This window comes from Rhinopithecus bieti, unplaced genomic scaffold (genome assembly GCF_001698545.2).
Source record: "Rhinopithecus bieti isolate Rb0 unplaced genomic scaffold, ASM169854v2 scaffold_3041, whole genome shotgun sequence".
NCBI lineage: Eukaryota > Metazoa > Chordata > Mammalia > Primates > Cercopithecidae > Rhinopithecus > Rhinopithecus bieti.
Window position 1 is genome coordinate 630,142 of NW_016804262.1, and position 15,891 is coordinate 646,032.

Consider the following 15,891-nt stretch of genomic DNA (forward strand, 5'->3'; position numbering starts at 1 on the left):
TGGCTTTATTATGCATTCTCTAGCCGTTAATGATGTTGAGCATCTTTTCATGTGCTTATTTGCAGCGAGTGTATTTTTCTTGGTGAAGTGTCTGTTCAAATCTTTTGCCCATTTAATGTTGAGTTGTTTAATTATTGAGCTTAGGACACTTTATATATTTTGGATACAAATCTTTTATCAAACATATGCTTTAGAAAGATTTTTTTTCCCCAGTCTCTTGTTCGTCTTTTCTGTCTCCTAATAGTGTCTTGGGAAGAGCGGTTTTTGATTTTGATGAAGCCCAATTTATCAGTTTTTTAATGGATTGTTTTTTTTTGGTATCATATTTAAGAAATCTTTGTCTAATCCAAGATCACAAAGATTCTCGCCTATGTTTTGTTCTAAATTTTTTATAGTTTTAGGTTTTACCTTTAGGTTTCTGACCCATTTAAAATTAATTTTACATACAGCCAAAATTTTGTTTTGTTTGGTTTATCTGTTTTGTTTTTTGCATATCTATATCCAGTTGTTCTAGTACCATTTTTATTTTATTTGTTTATTTATTTTATTTTATTTTATTTATTTATTTTTTTTGAGACAGCGTCTCACTCTGTCGGCCAGGCTGGAGTGCAGTGGCACGATCTCGGCTCACTGCAACTTCTATCTTCCAGCCTCAAGCAACTCTTCTGCCTCAGCCTCCCAAGTAGCTGGGATTACAGGCATGTGCCACCATGCCTGGCTAAGTTTTGTATTTTTAGTAGATACAGAGTTTTACCATGCTGGCCAGTCTGGTCTCAAACTCCTGACCTCAGGTAATCCACCTGCCTCCCAAAGTGCTGGGATTACAGATGTGAGCCACCACACCAGGCTCCTAGCACCAATTTTTAAAAGGCCGCTCTTTCACCACTGAACTGTTTTGAATCTGTGTCAAAAATCAGTTTCCTATCAATGTGTTATGTCTATTTCTGGACTTCCTATTCTGTCCCATTAATTAATTTGTCTATTTTTACATCAATATTACAATATCCTGATGACTGGACTTGGAACTAGCTAGCATTGGTACTGTACCTCTGTTCTTTTTTAAGGTTGTTTGGGCTATTTTAGGTCTTTCATCTTTCAACATAAATCTTAGATTCAGTTTCTCAATTTCTACACACAAGCTTACTTAAATTTTGATTGGGATTGCATTGATTCTATCCATAAGTTTGGGGAAAATTAGTATCATAACAATATGGAATATTTTGACCCATGAATAAAGATATGCCTCTCTATTTATTTAGGTCTTCCTTAACATCTACTAGTAGTATTTTGTAGTTTTCAGTGTATAGGTTTTGCACATCTTTTGATAGATTCATCCTAAATCATTTCATATTTTTGATGCTGTGGTATTGTTTTATCAATTTCAATTTCTGATTGCCAGTATGTAGATTTTGTATATTGATCTTGTATTCTGTAATCTTGCTAAACTCATTTCTTAGTTCTAGTAACGTTTTATGGATTTTATCAGATTTTCTACATAGAAAAATCATGTCATCTGTGTAGAAAGAGTTTTACTCTTTCCTTTTTAATACAGATGTCTTTGATTTCTTTTTCTTGCCTTATTGCACTGGCTAGAGCCTGCACAATGTTGAATAGAAATGGTGAGAGTGAACATCCTTGTCTTGTTCCTGATCTTAGAGGAAAAGCATTCAGTCTTTTACCATTAAGTATGATGTTAGCTATAAGTTTTTCATAAATTTTCTATCAGATTAAGGAAATTTCTATTTGTAGTCTTCTGAGAGTTTTTATTAGGAAGGGATGTTGGATTTTTGTCATATGCTGTTCTGCTGCTATTGATATAATAATACGTTTTTTCCTATTTTCTTTTTTTTAGTTTGTTACTTGATTTTCAAATGTTCAACCAACTTAGTATTTCTTCAATAAAGCCTGCTTTATCAGTTTATTTGTTTCATGTATTGTTGGATTATGTTCTATGCATCACGGATTAAAATTTTTAGAATTTTTGTGTCTGTGTTGATGAGGTATGTTGGATTGAAATGTTCTTCTCTTATAGTATCTGTCTAGTTTTGTATCTGAGTAATAAGTAAACAAATTCAAATCCAGAGAGGTTAAGTACCTTGTCTATGATCACACTGCTAGTTAGTTGAAGAGTTTGTAAAGTTGCCCTAAAGTTGAGAATTTAGAAAATATCAAGGAATACCAGTTTAACTCACCCACCTTCACCCCCAATCCCAAGCGAAGTTAATAAATTAACTTAACATTGTGACATTGTGGGAAAAAAACCATGGAGTCTGGTGTAAAACATACCCAAGTCAGAATATCTTAAATTTAAAAGATGCATGAGCTTGATCAAGTATTCAACCTGTGACAGATCAGTTTTCTTATCCCCAAAATGGGGTTATTGTAAGGATTAGATATAACATATGTTAAAACACCTAGCAAACCCTTTGGTACATACTTGGTTTTAATGAACGTTAGTTGTTACTGAAGATTTAATGAGGACAACAGTAATTGGTAAACAGAGCGGATAACCAATCTATCCTTGCATTTCTGCATATCCTCACACTCCCAGAAAGACATTCTAAGTGCAGAGGAAGTCCCTCCCTCCCTACCACCATTGTCCTTTACACCTGCTAGGAGGACCTTTATCTCATTTGTGTCCAGGCCCTTACTGGTCTTAAAATGTCCCCTCTTCTCACCACCATTTGTCTAAATCCAACTTAACCATCAAGGCCATGCATTAACCTCACATTCTTGGACGCATGGTCTTAGCCTGAACAAAACTCTACTTTTATGTTTTCCCTTTTACTTCGTACACTGAGTGGTAGAGACTATCTGTTGCCTGGCCAGTATCCACTCTCTCTACTTACAAACAGATCTTTGATTTTATTAACAGTAGCAATATGCCTAGCTAAAATGTTACATCTGCCAGCTCCCTTGTAGTTGGTGGCAATCATATGATGCTGTTATGGGCAATGATAGGAGCGGATATCACTGGGAGCTGCCAGGAAAACTAGTTAAAGAGGAGCTGGCTGAGCACTGGACTTGTGCTCTATCTTTTCTGCTTGGAAATTAGTCATGATGGCTGGAGCACTGGCAATCTTCTGGTATACATGAAGATGAGACCAACATCTTGATTTTAAAGAAGTAGAAGACATGAAGGAGCCCAGGTTTCTGAAGACAGTGTGGAGCCAATATGCTAGCCTTGGATTGCCTGTCTTCAGATTTCCAATTACATGAGAGACCAATAAATATATATTTTGTTTAAATCACTATTATTGGGATTTTCTGTTTCATGAAGTTGATACAGTGTGTAACTGATGTCCTGAATTCGATTGTGAGAATCTTCAGGAAAGGCAAAGTTCTCTAACTTTGACTCTTTGTATGTCCAACACACTTCCCTGCAAACTATAAGTTTGATAATAAAAGCCCTAAAAGATAAGATAGGATGACCAAAAACTGGGAGATCAGTGCAAAAGCCAATTTGATTTTCCCTACCAAAAAGCCATTTGGGAAACAATGAGGGACTGGAATAAGCTTTGCACAATTTCTCTGCACTGAAGAGACTTTATCTGCTTCCATCTGCCCAAAGTTCAACATCAATGCTCATTTTTTTTCTACCTCAGTCTAGAGAATTTCTAGAAACTAACCAACTGGAATATCTAATATATATAAAATATAGTTTTAAAGTTCTAAAGGCAGTGAATGAAGACTTAAATAAATGGTTTGATAGAAAAAAAAATAGCATGAGATACACTCTGGGTTCAATTTCTAGGTGTTCTCCTAAGCAGGTACAGATGTTTTAGACAAACCAGTCTCTGGGCCTTGGTTTGATCATCTGGAAAATGACACTAATACAGGGGAGGGTGGCCTAGAACTAGAACTCAAATTATATCTAAACTCTCTTCAGTCTGTAATTATATGACGTGTGGTGAAAAATGGAAAGATACACTTGCTGACCAAAGAGCTGAAATTACGAAGTTTAAAATAATATTCAACTTAAATATTTAAGCCATGTCACTTACAATCCCAATGGATTACTTTATAGGAATTGAAAAAATAACAACTGAAATAGATGTGGATGAAAATATACTTTTATGTTAAAGATAATATTGGAGAAGTAGCCTCTCACATATTAAAAGTGCTTATCAAGGAAGAGTAGGTATGAAAACAGTGTTCTGACTGAAATAATAACCAAAAAATAGTCCAAGGAGATAAGAGGTTCCAGAAATTAATACATATTTAACCTATTAGAAACAAGGGGATATAAAATTATTCAGTATATATTTTGGGGAAAACTGACTATCAATACAGGGGAAATAACCTTGGAGTCTAAGGCTTACATTAACAATTCACTTCAACCAAAAGAATTATTTTTTGTGTTAAAAGTAGTGTGTGTATATGTGTATCATGTCAGAGCTCAGAGTACAATACCCCAAAGTATGGTGTTCTGGTATGCTGAGCATTTTTGAATTAAATGAAATAGGAAGGCTTTAGAAGCCGCCTCAGAAATAAGGACTTTCTAACTTTTTATTTCTTCCCCACAAGTGAAGGGAAAGGTTTTCTCCCACTGAGTCTTCCAAAAGAAATGCAATTGTCTTAAGATCTCTTTACTAGGAATCTTACTAGAAAACCAGGAAAGATTAACCACTGGAGAAGAGGAAAGACTAAAAGTCATCACTATGCCCTGAAACACTTTTTTCTGTTCTTCTGAGGGCACTTCTGAGGATTACTTTATTATTTAAGATTTATTTAAGATGATTTAAATATTTACTATTTAAATAAAAATTAAATGCATAATAAGACAACCTTTGTTCACAGTACAGTTCTGCCCCTCACCTTCCCATAACTGTGGGTCCCATCCTTCTTCCAAAGAGAATAATTAAAAAACTACTGTCTGCTCTTTGGGCCTATTCAATTTCCCTGAAAATTATTTACAATCCCTCAAAATTGCCTACATTTCCGCCATCACCCTCTTTCCTATGAAGAAGATATATAAGTTTCAACAATTTGGCCTTTCTTTGAGTCTCATATTTATGGGGGTCCTATGACCATGTGCACTTTAATACATTTGTATGCTTTTTCTTCTGCTACTCTACCATCAGTTTATTTCAGCAGTCTTACTTCAGAGGGAAAGTTTAAACTTCCCTACCACACACACACAGACACACAAACACACGAAATAAAACAATGCTGCATATCCATTTTGAAATAAAAAGAATTTTCAGACAACGGAAGCAATAAAAGGAGTGAGCACTGAACAAATGATAAGGTTGACAGGTTCAAGTGAATGAAATTTAAGTACATACATACATACCACAAGATGAAGAACAAAAAATGATTAGTCTCAAATTAGAAAAATTAAAATGATAAAAATATGGGAGCATTGTAATACACATAACAGTAAACATTCAACATTATATATATTAGGGAAATTAATATTATCTATATGGCCAGTTTCAGGTCTGACTGGACAGATGGTTAAAGAATATGAACAGATGGTCTGCACAAGGAAAAATACAAATAGCGAACAAACACTTGGGAAAATGTTTAGCTTCCATAATAATTAAAAAATTAAAAATTAAAATGGCCTAATATATTGCCTCATGCATATTAAATTATTAATAATAGTTTTTTGGGGGGGAACTAAAGCTACTAGAGCTTTAAGAATTCATACACTGCCTGTAGAAATAGTGTCATACTTTTTCTGGAAAGAAATCTGACAACATGTACTAAAGATGACAATTTGGCAAATTGGCTTTGGGGAGCAAATCCCAAGGAAAAAAATCAATAGTAAAGAAAGCTCCAGTTTTGCAGAGACATTTATGCTTTTCATGATGGCAGATGAATCCAAAATCATTAACAGCCAGGAAATGACTAAGTAAATCTTGACATAGCAATACAATGAAACATTATATAACCATTCAAATGTCAAATACGAGGACAACCTGGATTTATGGAATGGTCTACATGAAATAATGTCAAGGAGAAAAAAGTAGAATACAAAATAATTCATACTTGACAGTAACAGTGGGTAAAAGCATGCACATGGAACCAACCTCTACTGAGGCATACCATTTTGGAAGAGGTTAGTATTGTTTGGTGAAAAGACATTTCTTTTGTACTTTTCTCTTCAAATGACTTTTTCCATTTCACAGAATCTCATTTTAGATAAATTAGAAAGCAGAAGCATGTAAAGAAATTATTGAACACTGTCTCAGAAATCATTACTGATAATATTTGGTGTATATATTTATTCGATCTTTTTTAAGTATACTGTAATTGATGGCTGATAGTTTAATTACTTTCCCTTCCCTCTGAACTATACTCTGATTCTTCTTTGAGAAACAACTCCCCCTCCCATTCTTAGTCATGAGATTTAGATAAGATGGCTCCAGAGCAGAATTTCACAACCTCAGTACTACGGACATTTTGGGCCAAATAATTCTTTGGTAGGCGTATGGGTGGGTCAGGGGGCATAGGTTTCAATTGTCCAGTGCATTGTAGCATGTTTAGCAGCATTCCTGGTCTCCACCTCCTAAATGCCAGTAGTATTCTCCTCCTGTGTGACAACTAAAAATGTCTCCAAACATTGCCAGATGTCCCCTTAGGGGAAAAATCACCCACCATTGGTTGAGAACCACTGTTCTAGACTTAGACCCTGATTGACTTAAGCCACTTAACTGATTCCATCCTATTACCCTCAAGGATCTGATCAGAAATGGACACACAAGCCAAACAGAACCGCTAAGGAGCAAGAAATCAATCTTCTGCTGAACACATGGGGAAAGAATGAACTCCTCTCTAAAGAGGATAATGGATATCCATGGACATGATATGGTTTGAGTCTATGTCTCCCCCAAAATCTCATGCCCAGTTGTAATCCCCAATGTGGGATTGGATCATGGGAGTGGATTTTTTTTTAGTGCTGTTCTCATGATAGTGAGTGAGTTACCGTGAGATCTGGTTGTTTAAAATTTTGTGGCACCTCCCACCTCTCTCTCTTCCTTCTGCTCTGGACAGGTAAGACATGCCTGCTTCCCCTTCACCTTCTGCCGTGATTGTAAGTTTCCTGAGGCCTCCCCAGCCATGCTTCCTGTACAGCCTGTGGAATTGTGAGCCAGTTAAACTTCTTTTCTTTATAGAATACCCAGGCTCAGTTATTTCTTTACAGCAGTGAGAAAATGGACTAGTTCAGAAAATTGAAATGCTTTCATTCTTTAGCTATTACAAACCATGCTACAATGAACAACTTCACACAAATCTCCTTGTGCATGCAAGATTTCATTAGAGTAGACATCTAGAAATGGAATTTGTGGATTGAAGAATACACTCATCTTCAGTTTTCCTAGGACTCCCCATCATTTGTCAAAGTAGTTGTACCTACAGTGTCTGTGGGTTCCTGTTTTCCCTACATCTTCACCAATATTTGATGTTATGAGATTTACTAGTTTTTGCCTATGTGATGAGTACAAAATGGGGTCTCATTGATTTTAATTTTCAATTCCCTGATTGTTAATGGGATTTAGAATTCTTTCAGCTATTTACTGGCCACTGTGGTTTTCTTTCTGAATTGTGGACATTTGGTCTCTTTCTTTCAGAGTATTTCTGTTTTATTACAGCCTTATTGGAATCTTTTATTATTATGCATATCAACTATTTTTTGAATATATGGATTCCAATTATTTTCTTCCGTTATGTGGATTGGAGTTGTACTTTGCTCATGATATTTTTTTCTATAGATGTTTTGTTTTTTAAGTAATTAAATTTGCCTAGCTTTACACTTAAAGTTTATTTATGCACTTTTATTATGTTTATTCCCATATGTGTGCATATAACTTTCTACAAACAGTACATATTCTTGTCATCATACTGTAGGTATCCATTTCCACCTTGTTTTCTCACTCGATTTTTAAAAATTTTCCTCTATGGATTTTTAAAATCTATTTTATTTATTCTAATGACCCTTATATAATAATGATATGCTCCTAGGTTGTCTTCTAAAGTTTCACATTTCAGTTTTTAGTCCACTTGAAATTGCATTTGGGGTATAGTGTGATGTAGGAGTCTAATTTAGTCTTCTTCCACATAGAGAGCTAGTTGTCAGAGTCATTTATTAAATGTCAATTTAATAAGCCATTTATTAAAAAGTATATTCTGTTCCATTGATCAGTTTTCTAGCTCTGTACCAATACCACAGTTTCAATACTGTAATTTTAAAATTGATTAATAATCAATAATTGCATCTATTTATGGGATTCAAATGGTGTAGTATAGAAAGATTAAATCAAGCTAATTAATGCATCTATCATCTCACCACCTTATCACTTTTTTTGTGGTAAGAATGTTTAAAAACCTATTCTTTAAGTAATTTTGAAATATACAATATATTATTGTTAATTATGGTTGCCATGCTGTGGTTTAAGATACCTAAAACTTATTTCTCTTGTCCAATTAAACTTTGTACCATTTGAACAACATCAGCTTTTTCCCTGCCTTCTCCCATTGTCCCCCACTCCTCCCTCACTCTGATAACCACCATTCTACTTTCTGTTTCTATGAGATCAATGTTTTTACATTTCACGTATAAACGAGATCATATAGTCTTTCTGTGCCTGGCTTATTTCACTTAGCACACTGTCCTCCAGGTTCATCCATGTTGCAAATGACAGAGTTTCCTTCTTTTTAAAGGCTGTATAGTATTCTGTTGTGTAGATATACCACATTTCCTTTACCCATTTATCTGTTGATGGACACTAAGCTTGCTTTAATATCTTGGCTATTGTGACTAATGCTGAAATGAACATGGGAATGCACATGTCTCTTCAACATGCTGATTTCAGTTCCTCTGGATATATACTCAGAAGTGAGATAGCTGGATATCATTTCATATTAAGCCTTAGTATTTGGCAAATATAAATCTTCCTTCTTCAAAAATGTATTGGCTATTTTTGGCTCTCCATTTATACAAGTGAAATATAGAATCACCTTCCATGTGAAGTCTAGTAGCATAAAAAGAATTCTATTGAAATGTTGATTGGAATTGCTTTGAGTTTATAGAGTAAGAGGCAAACAGTTGCTGCTTTTTAAAATAACATTTGATATTAAAATAATAAGTTAAAATAATGAAGTACTAAAAGAAAACTTAGGTTTCCTTTTATATTTTTCTATAATTTTATGCTATTGTCCATAAAGGGCTTGTACATCTTTTCTTACATTTATTCATAGAAACCTTGTAACCTTTGTTGCCATTGTGTGTGTTAAACATTCTAATTTCTCATTGTGTATTTGAGTGTAATTTTAGTGTATTTATACAATCATGTATTGCTTAATGAAGAGAGAGGCATCCTGAGAAATGCGTCATTAGGTGATTTTGTCATTGTGTAAACATCATAGACTGTACTTACACAAACCTAGATGGTATAACCAACTACGTACCTAGGCTATATGGTATAACCTGCTGCTCCTAGGTTACAAACCTGTAGAGCATGTGACTATACTAAATACTGTAGACAATTGTTAACACAATGGCAAGTATCTGTGTATCTAAGCATATAAAAACATAGAAAAGGTGCAGTAAAAATACAGTATGATAATCTTAATGAACTACCATGGTATATGTGGTCTATTGTTGAAAGAAATGTCATTATATGATATATCACTGTATTTTACCGAGTAATCTTGCCAAACTCCTTCCTTGCATTCAACAATGTGTCTTGAAGAATTTCTTAGATTTTCTCTGAAAACGATCTCATTATCACATCATCTTTCATCCTTTCCTGTCTAATACCTTTAATTCTGTATTGTGCTGGCTGAGACCTCCAGTCAATGTTGAGTAGAAGTTAGTGATAGCAGGTGTCCTTGTTTTGTTCCTGACTCTAAAGGAAATGCTTCTAACATTTCCCCAATACAAAGCATAGATTGTTGGAGATTTTTGGTAGTTAATCTTTGTTAGGATATACAAGTTCCTTCCAATTCCTAGTTTACTAAGAGTTTTTGTCATGCATGAGCATTGGATTTTATTTGTTGACTTTCCTGCTGCAGTGAGATAATCATATAAATTTTCTCTTTTACTATGTTAATGTTGTGTTTTATATTAATAGAGTTTCTACTAATGCTAAGCCATCATTGAAATTTTCAGGTCATTTTCATGACCATATTTGGTCATGATGTGATTTGTTCTTTTAAAACATGCATTTAATTTGGTTTGCCAATGTCTTATTTAGGATTTTTGTGTTTATGTTCAAAACTGAGTTTAGTTTATAATTTTCCTTTCTCCTAGTTCCATTGCCTGCTTTTTAAAAATTAAGCTTATTCTAGTCTTACCAAATGCATGTCGAAGCCTTATGTATATTGTTCAAAAATCAATCTGTGTGTGTGTGTGTGTGTGTGTGTGTGTGTGTGTGTGTAATTTTAATGGCTTCACTGTTGTTTGGATGTATCATAATTTATTTGCAGGTTAAAGAAGATACTTTGTGTATAGTTTGTTGGTGATTTTAATTGTAAATATGATGAACAGTTAGTAAAACCAATATAAAAATAATATTTTATTGTTCTGATCTATCTGGTTGTGTTCCCAAATCACAGAGGTTTCCTGGCCAAATTGTTAGGCTAGCACTTACCTTTTAGCAGAGGTGAGTTTCCCCTCCAGAGGTCTGGCATCTTTCCTACTCCACAGACTGGCATCATTTCAGGATGAATCTGGGTTTGGTCCAGGGAACTCCGCTCTGGTCATTGATCTCTTAGGCTCTTCATGTGTGAGGCATCTTGTCTTTATCCCCACACTCCGCCAATTAATTTTCTTCCATTAAAATGTGAAGACTTTTGCTGCCTCTAGTGCTCCTCTGGGTCCTTTACTTTCTGAGGCTAATCTAAATGTGTTCGTTTTTTCCTCAAGGGAACCAGCCCTTATCTGGCACTCTAGAATAAAAATCCAGAAAGCTGAATTCTAACTCAGTAATTTCCCTGCTAGTCCTCCAGTCCCATTGTTTACATATGAAGTATTGTTCCAGGACAGTTCTACTGGCTTTTTTTTTTTTTTTTTTTTTTTTTTAAGCAGGGTCTTACTTTGTTGCTCAGTTGAAGTGCAGTGATGCAATCATGGCTAACTACAGTGGCCAAATCCAAGATTCCAGCGATTCTCCTGCCTCACTCTCCTGAGTAGCTGGGATTAAAGACACGCACCACAATGCCTGGGTAATTTTTGTATGTTTTTGTAGAGACAGGGTCTCACTATGTTCCCCAAGCTGGTCTTGAACTCCTGAGCTCAAGTGATCCTCCCACCTCAGCCTCCCAAAATGCTGGGATTACAGGTGTGAGCCACCACACCCAACCTCCACGGGCTCTTTGTTGTATCTTTACAAATAGTCTGGTCCTTGAAACCCAAATATCACCCTCCTGTGGTAGAGAAGTATTTCAGCACGGAGGAAGGTCTAGATTATCCTCTAGTTGCATTTTAATTTCACTGGGTCCACTGAACAAGGCTTTCAGAGCAAACATCATTTATGCCTTCTAGCACCTTCAGCAAGTTCTTCGAAACCATGGGGGCAAATCTCCGAACATATTTAGAGGGGATAGTGAATCTCCTCTCTCCAGATGGCTCACCACAACAAGTTAATCCCACTTCATGTTACTGGTAATTGAATTCTCCCCTGAGAAGGAAATTGTCTGAGATCCATGAACATTTGATGTATGGATATTTCTAAACAGCCTGACTTGGAAAAGATTAAAACAGCCTTGTATTCCCAATCCCTCAGACCTCCTCACCGGCAGGACCCAGATTTTAATCTGCGCCAGGTGGCTAAACTCAGGAAGGCTTATATCTCTCAGCATCTTCAATTAATGCCAAGTGTAATCATAGTTGGCAGAGTTCAGGGTGTTCTGGCACGTTCAAGGGACGGGCAGAGAACCTCCCTGCCAAGTCCTCAGAGTCCTATCTTTTGGATAGCACTTTTCATAATCAAAAGCTACCGTGATTAATGAGCTACAGGCAATGGGTAATCCCCGTACTTAAAATCAGAACCATGGAAAAAGAAGTAAGAGCAAATTATTCCACATAGCCTTGGGTTTCTTGACCTCAGAAGCTTTGTGCAAAAGCTTTCTTTTAGGACCTTTGCCATGCAGACAGCTGAAACCTGATTGAGAAAGAAAGAGGCTGCCTGCTGCTCTGCGTCAGTGAGTGTATTTGTTTAAATGTTGCCCATGAGCCCAGAGGCATTTGAAATTGGCCACATTTAAAAGTAAAACAGAGCATCAAGACATTGGGTTTGGAAAATAATCACATAACTGGGCTTGCTTTTTTGCCTGTTTGACTGGCATCTGGTCTGAGGCAACACAAAGCAAGATACTTCCAGAGCTTGTTATAAGGACAACTCTACAGTGGAAACTGACCCCCTGACACTACTTTTAGTAAGTCATAAAAGTCCAATCTGTACTGCAGGATTGAAAAGGAAGTTTTACCTTAGAAAAAAAAATCAGGAGTTGAGCAAACGTTTTTCTTTAATTTGATGGCTATGGAGAAGTTTTGTTTTGTTTTTAAAGAGAAGCTTTGTAAATTTCCCTGGAAACAAGGAAATCAGAGTTGCAGAGCAGATGGAGAAACTACTCCTTGTATTTAACACCTTTTCAGAAATACTACCAAGATAATGGAGTATAAATCACCTCTAGAAACTTAATAGACTTACAAAATTTTTGACGTAGGTAGTAAGTTGGCTTTTATGATTATCAAGAGGTCAACAGAAAACAAGAAAATAGTGTTCATCATTCAACTGTGTCCTTGGCTTTTTTTTTCAATTTTATAAATTACTAAAGTTTGTATTTAAATTAAATTTCATTAGTCATTGTAAAATGGCACATTGACTTCATTACAGATTATTTTAAAAGCTGTAGAAATGGAGTCAATTTTGTTTTATCACACACACTACATAAAAGCCCTTGTAATTACTTTGTTTTATGAGACTCCCCATCAGTTGGATACATTGTAAATATCTCATTCCACAGTTTATAGGTGGGGAAAATGAACCACGTGGAGGTTAAGCTACTCGTGTTCACATTACAGCAGCAGTGATGGAATTAAATCTGAGCCATTCTCAGTAATGGAAGAATCTGCCCCCATATATGAAATCTGGAGCCCTCCATGTGTTTTGCAAGAAATAGCTCTAGAAAGAACATCTCCAAAACTGGAGAAAGTGTCCACACGTAGGTCTCTATTCCGTCCTTTCCTCTTGGAAGCAGTCAGTGTCCAGTGTCCTGCTCTGTTGTAAATAACAACAGCAACAACGAATTTACTGTGTTCCCTTTAGCCCAGCCCAGGCAGACTGACAATTCCTAAACAACATGAATACATGCAAAAGGAAAACCTGAAGGAAACAAAACAGTGAATTAAGCCTCCTCCACTCACCTATCCCCTCCCATAATCCGATTTTGTGGTACCCTAGATTCACCCTTCCTCCCACAGGTTCCCTTCCATGTAAACTTCCCCAGCGAGTCTTCTGGAATTCCACTTCTGCCATAAACAAACTCCCGCTTTGAAGTTCAGGTTACTTAGGTCTACAAACAGCCACGACCTGTTTCTCAGTCCTGCCATCTGTCAACCTTTGGGTCACTCTCCTGCATTTACTGGAGACATGTGTGCCTGGTTTAGTGTCTTTCTCTCCAGCCCAGCAGCTGGGCGACCTCAGAGTTCATGCTGAGGACTGTTCAACACTCCCACTGCAGGTGTGTGTGCTAAAGTCTCATCTCCCCCACTGCCTCCTTCAGGAAGCTAGGGCATCAGATACTCAGAATGTCTAGACCAGGCAGCTTAAATAAAAGTCTGTCCCCAATACTTTTTGTCTCAAGCAACTCCCAGTCATAGAATTAGAAATACTTCAATCATTGCGGAAATAGCTCTTAGTCTTAAAATGTATTTTAGCTGCAGCAAAGCAGAATTCTTGTTGAAACTGCTGGATAAGAAGGTTCTAAAAATTTTCTCTTGATTACAAGATAGTAAATGGAAATTATTAATAATCCATTCATAAAAGTTTAATGTGTATAAATTATCATAGATATTACTATTGAGCTTGTGGACTGCCATGGCTATGTGATTTAGTGACTATAATAATATTTATAAGGGCTTTTCACATAGGAGCTAAGTCCTGCTGGGAGTCGTTACATTTGACTCAGGGGCTTATTTGCTAATTGTTTTCTTTTTGTCCCCAATTTTTTTTTGTTTTCTCTAAAATCTCATCCCTGATATTTTGCATTAATTGAGTTTTGGCGTTTTGGTACTCTGTTTTCCCTGTGTTGAATTTTTGAGTTATGCCTCTTTGTATTTTTTTTTAATGGTTGCTCTGGAGGTTACCATTACATCCTTATGAGAGTCTATTATACCACTGCTCATATAAAATCTTAAACTATATACAGTTGGCTTTCCATATTCATGGGTTCTGCACCTGGGTATTCAACCAACCATGGACAGAAAATATTTTAAAAAACAATAATAACAATATAAAATACAAATAAAAATACAGGATCGCGATTATTTATATAGCATTTACATTGATTAGGTATTAGAAGTAATCCAGAGATGATTTAAAGTATATGGGAGGATGTGAGTAGGTTATATGCAAATACTATGCCATTCCTAATAAGGGACTTGAACATCTGCAGACTTTGGTATCCGCTAATAAGGGACTTGAACATCTGCAGACTTTGGTATCCGTGGAGGTCCTGGAACCAATTCTCCAAGGATACCGAGGGATGACTGCATATCCACTTACCACATTCTTGTCTTTGTGTTGTAAACATCTTACTTCAACATACACCATAAACCCCACAGCACATTGTTTTATTTTTGCTTTATTTATTTTTTATTTTTAAGTGTTTTTTAGAGACAGGGTTTTGCCACGTTGCTCAGGCTGGTCTCGAACTCCTGGACTCAAGCAATCCACCTGCCTAGGCCTCCCAAAGTGCTGGGATTATTGCTGTGAGTCACCAGACACAGCCCTATTTTTGCTTTAAAAAGTTAATTTACCTGTGAAAACATTTTAAAAATGAAAAAAGTTCTTCTACATTTATCTATATATTTACCATTTCTGGTGTTCTTTATTTCTTTGACAGATTTGAGTTTCCAACTGGTATTATTTCCCTTCAGCCTAAAAAACATGCTTTAACATTTATTGTAGTGCAGGCTTGCTGACAACAAAGTCTCTCAGTTTTGTTTTTTAGAAAATGTCTCTTTTCACCTTCATTCTTGAAAGATGTTTCTCCCATTTATAGGATTCTAGATTGACATTTCCCCATAGAACCCCCTCCTGCCTCTTCAGCAGTTTAAAGATGTTATTTCATTGACTTCTGGCTTGTACTGTATTATGAGATGTCAACAATTATCTTATTCTCCTTCATGTAAAGTGATTCTTCCCCCAGTCCCACCAGCTGATTTTAATGTTTGATTTCCAGCATTTTGACTATGATGCCTAGATGTGAATATCACTATGTTCTGACTAAGGCTTGTTGAAATTCTTCAATTTGTGGGTTGAAATTTTCCCAAACATTTGAAAATTGCTCAGCCATTATTTCTTTAAATGTTTTTTTTCTTCTGTTTCAATCTCTCTCTCCTCCTCTTCTGTAACTCTAATTATGTGTTTGTTAGATTATGTGATGCTGTCCCACAAGGCACTGAGGCTCTGTCCATGTTTTTAAGTTATTTTTTTCTCTCTGTGCTTCAGTTTTGATATGCTGTCTGCAAGTTCACTGACTTTTTCTTGTGCAATGTCTAATCTACTGTTAAATCAATATAATTAAATATTATATATTAAACATTTTATTTTTTAGGTCTATAATTTCTATTTGCTTCCTTGTTTTTATATTTCTCATTTCTTGGTTGAGATTCTGTATCCGTTAACTCCTTAAGTTCATCTTTTCCTTTAAATC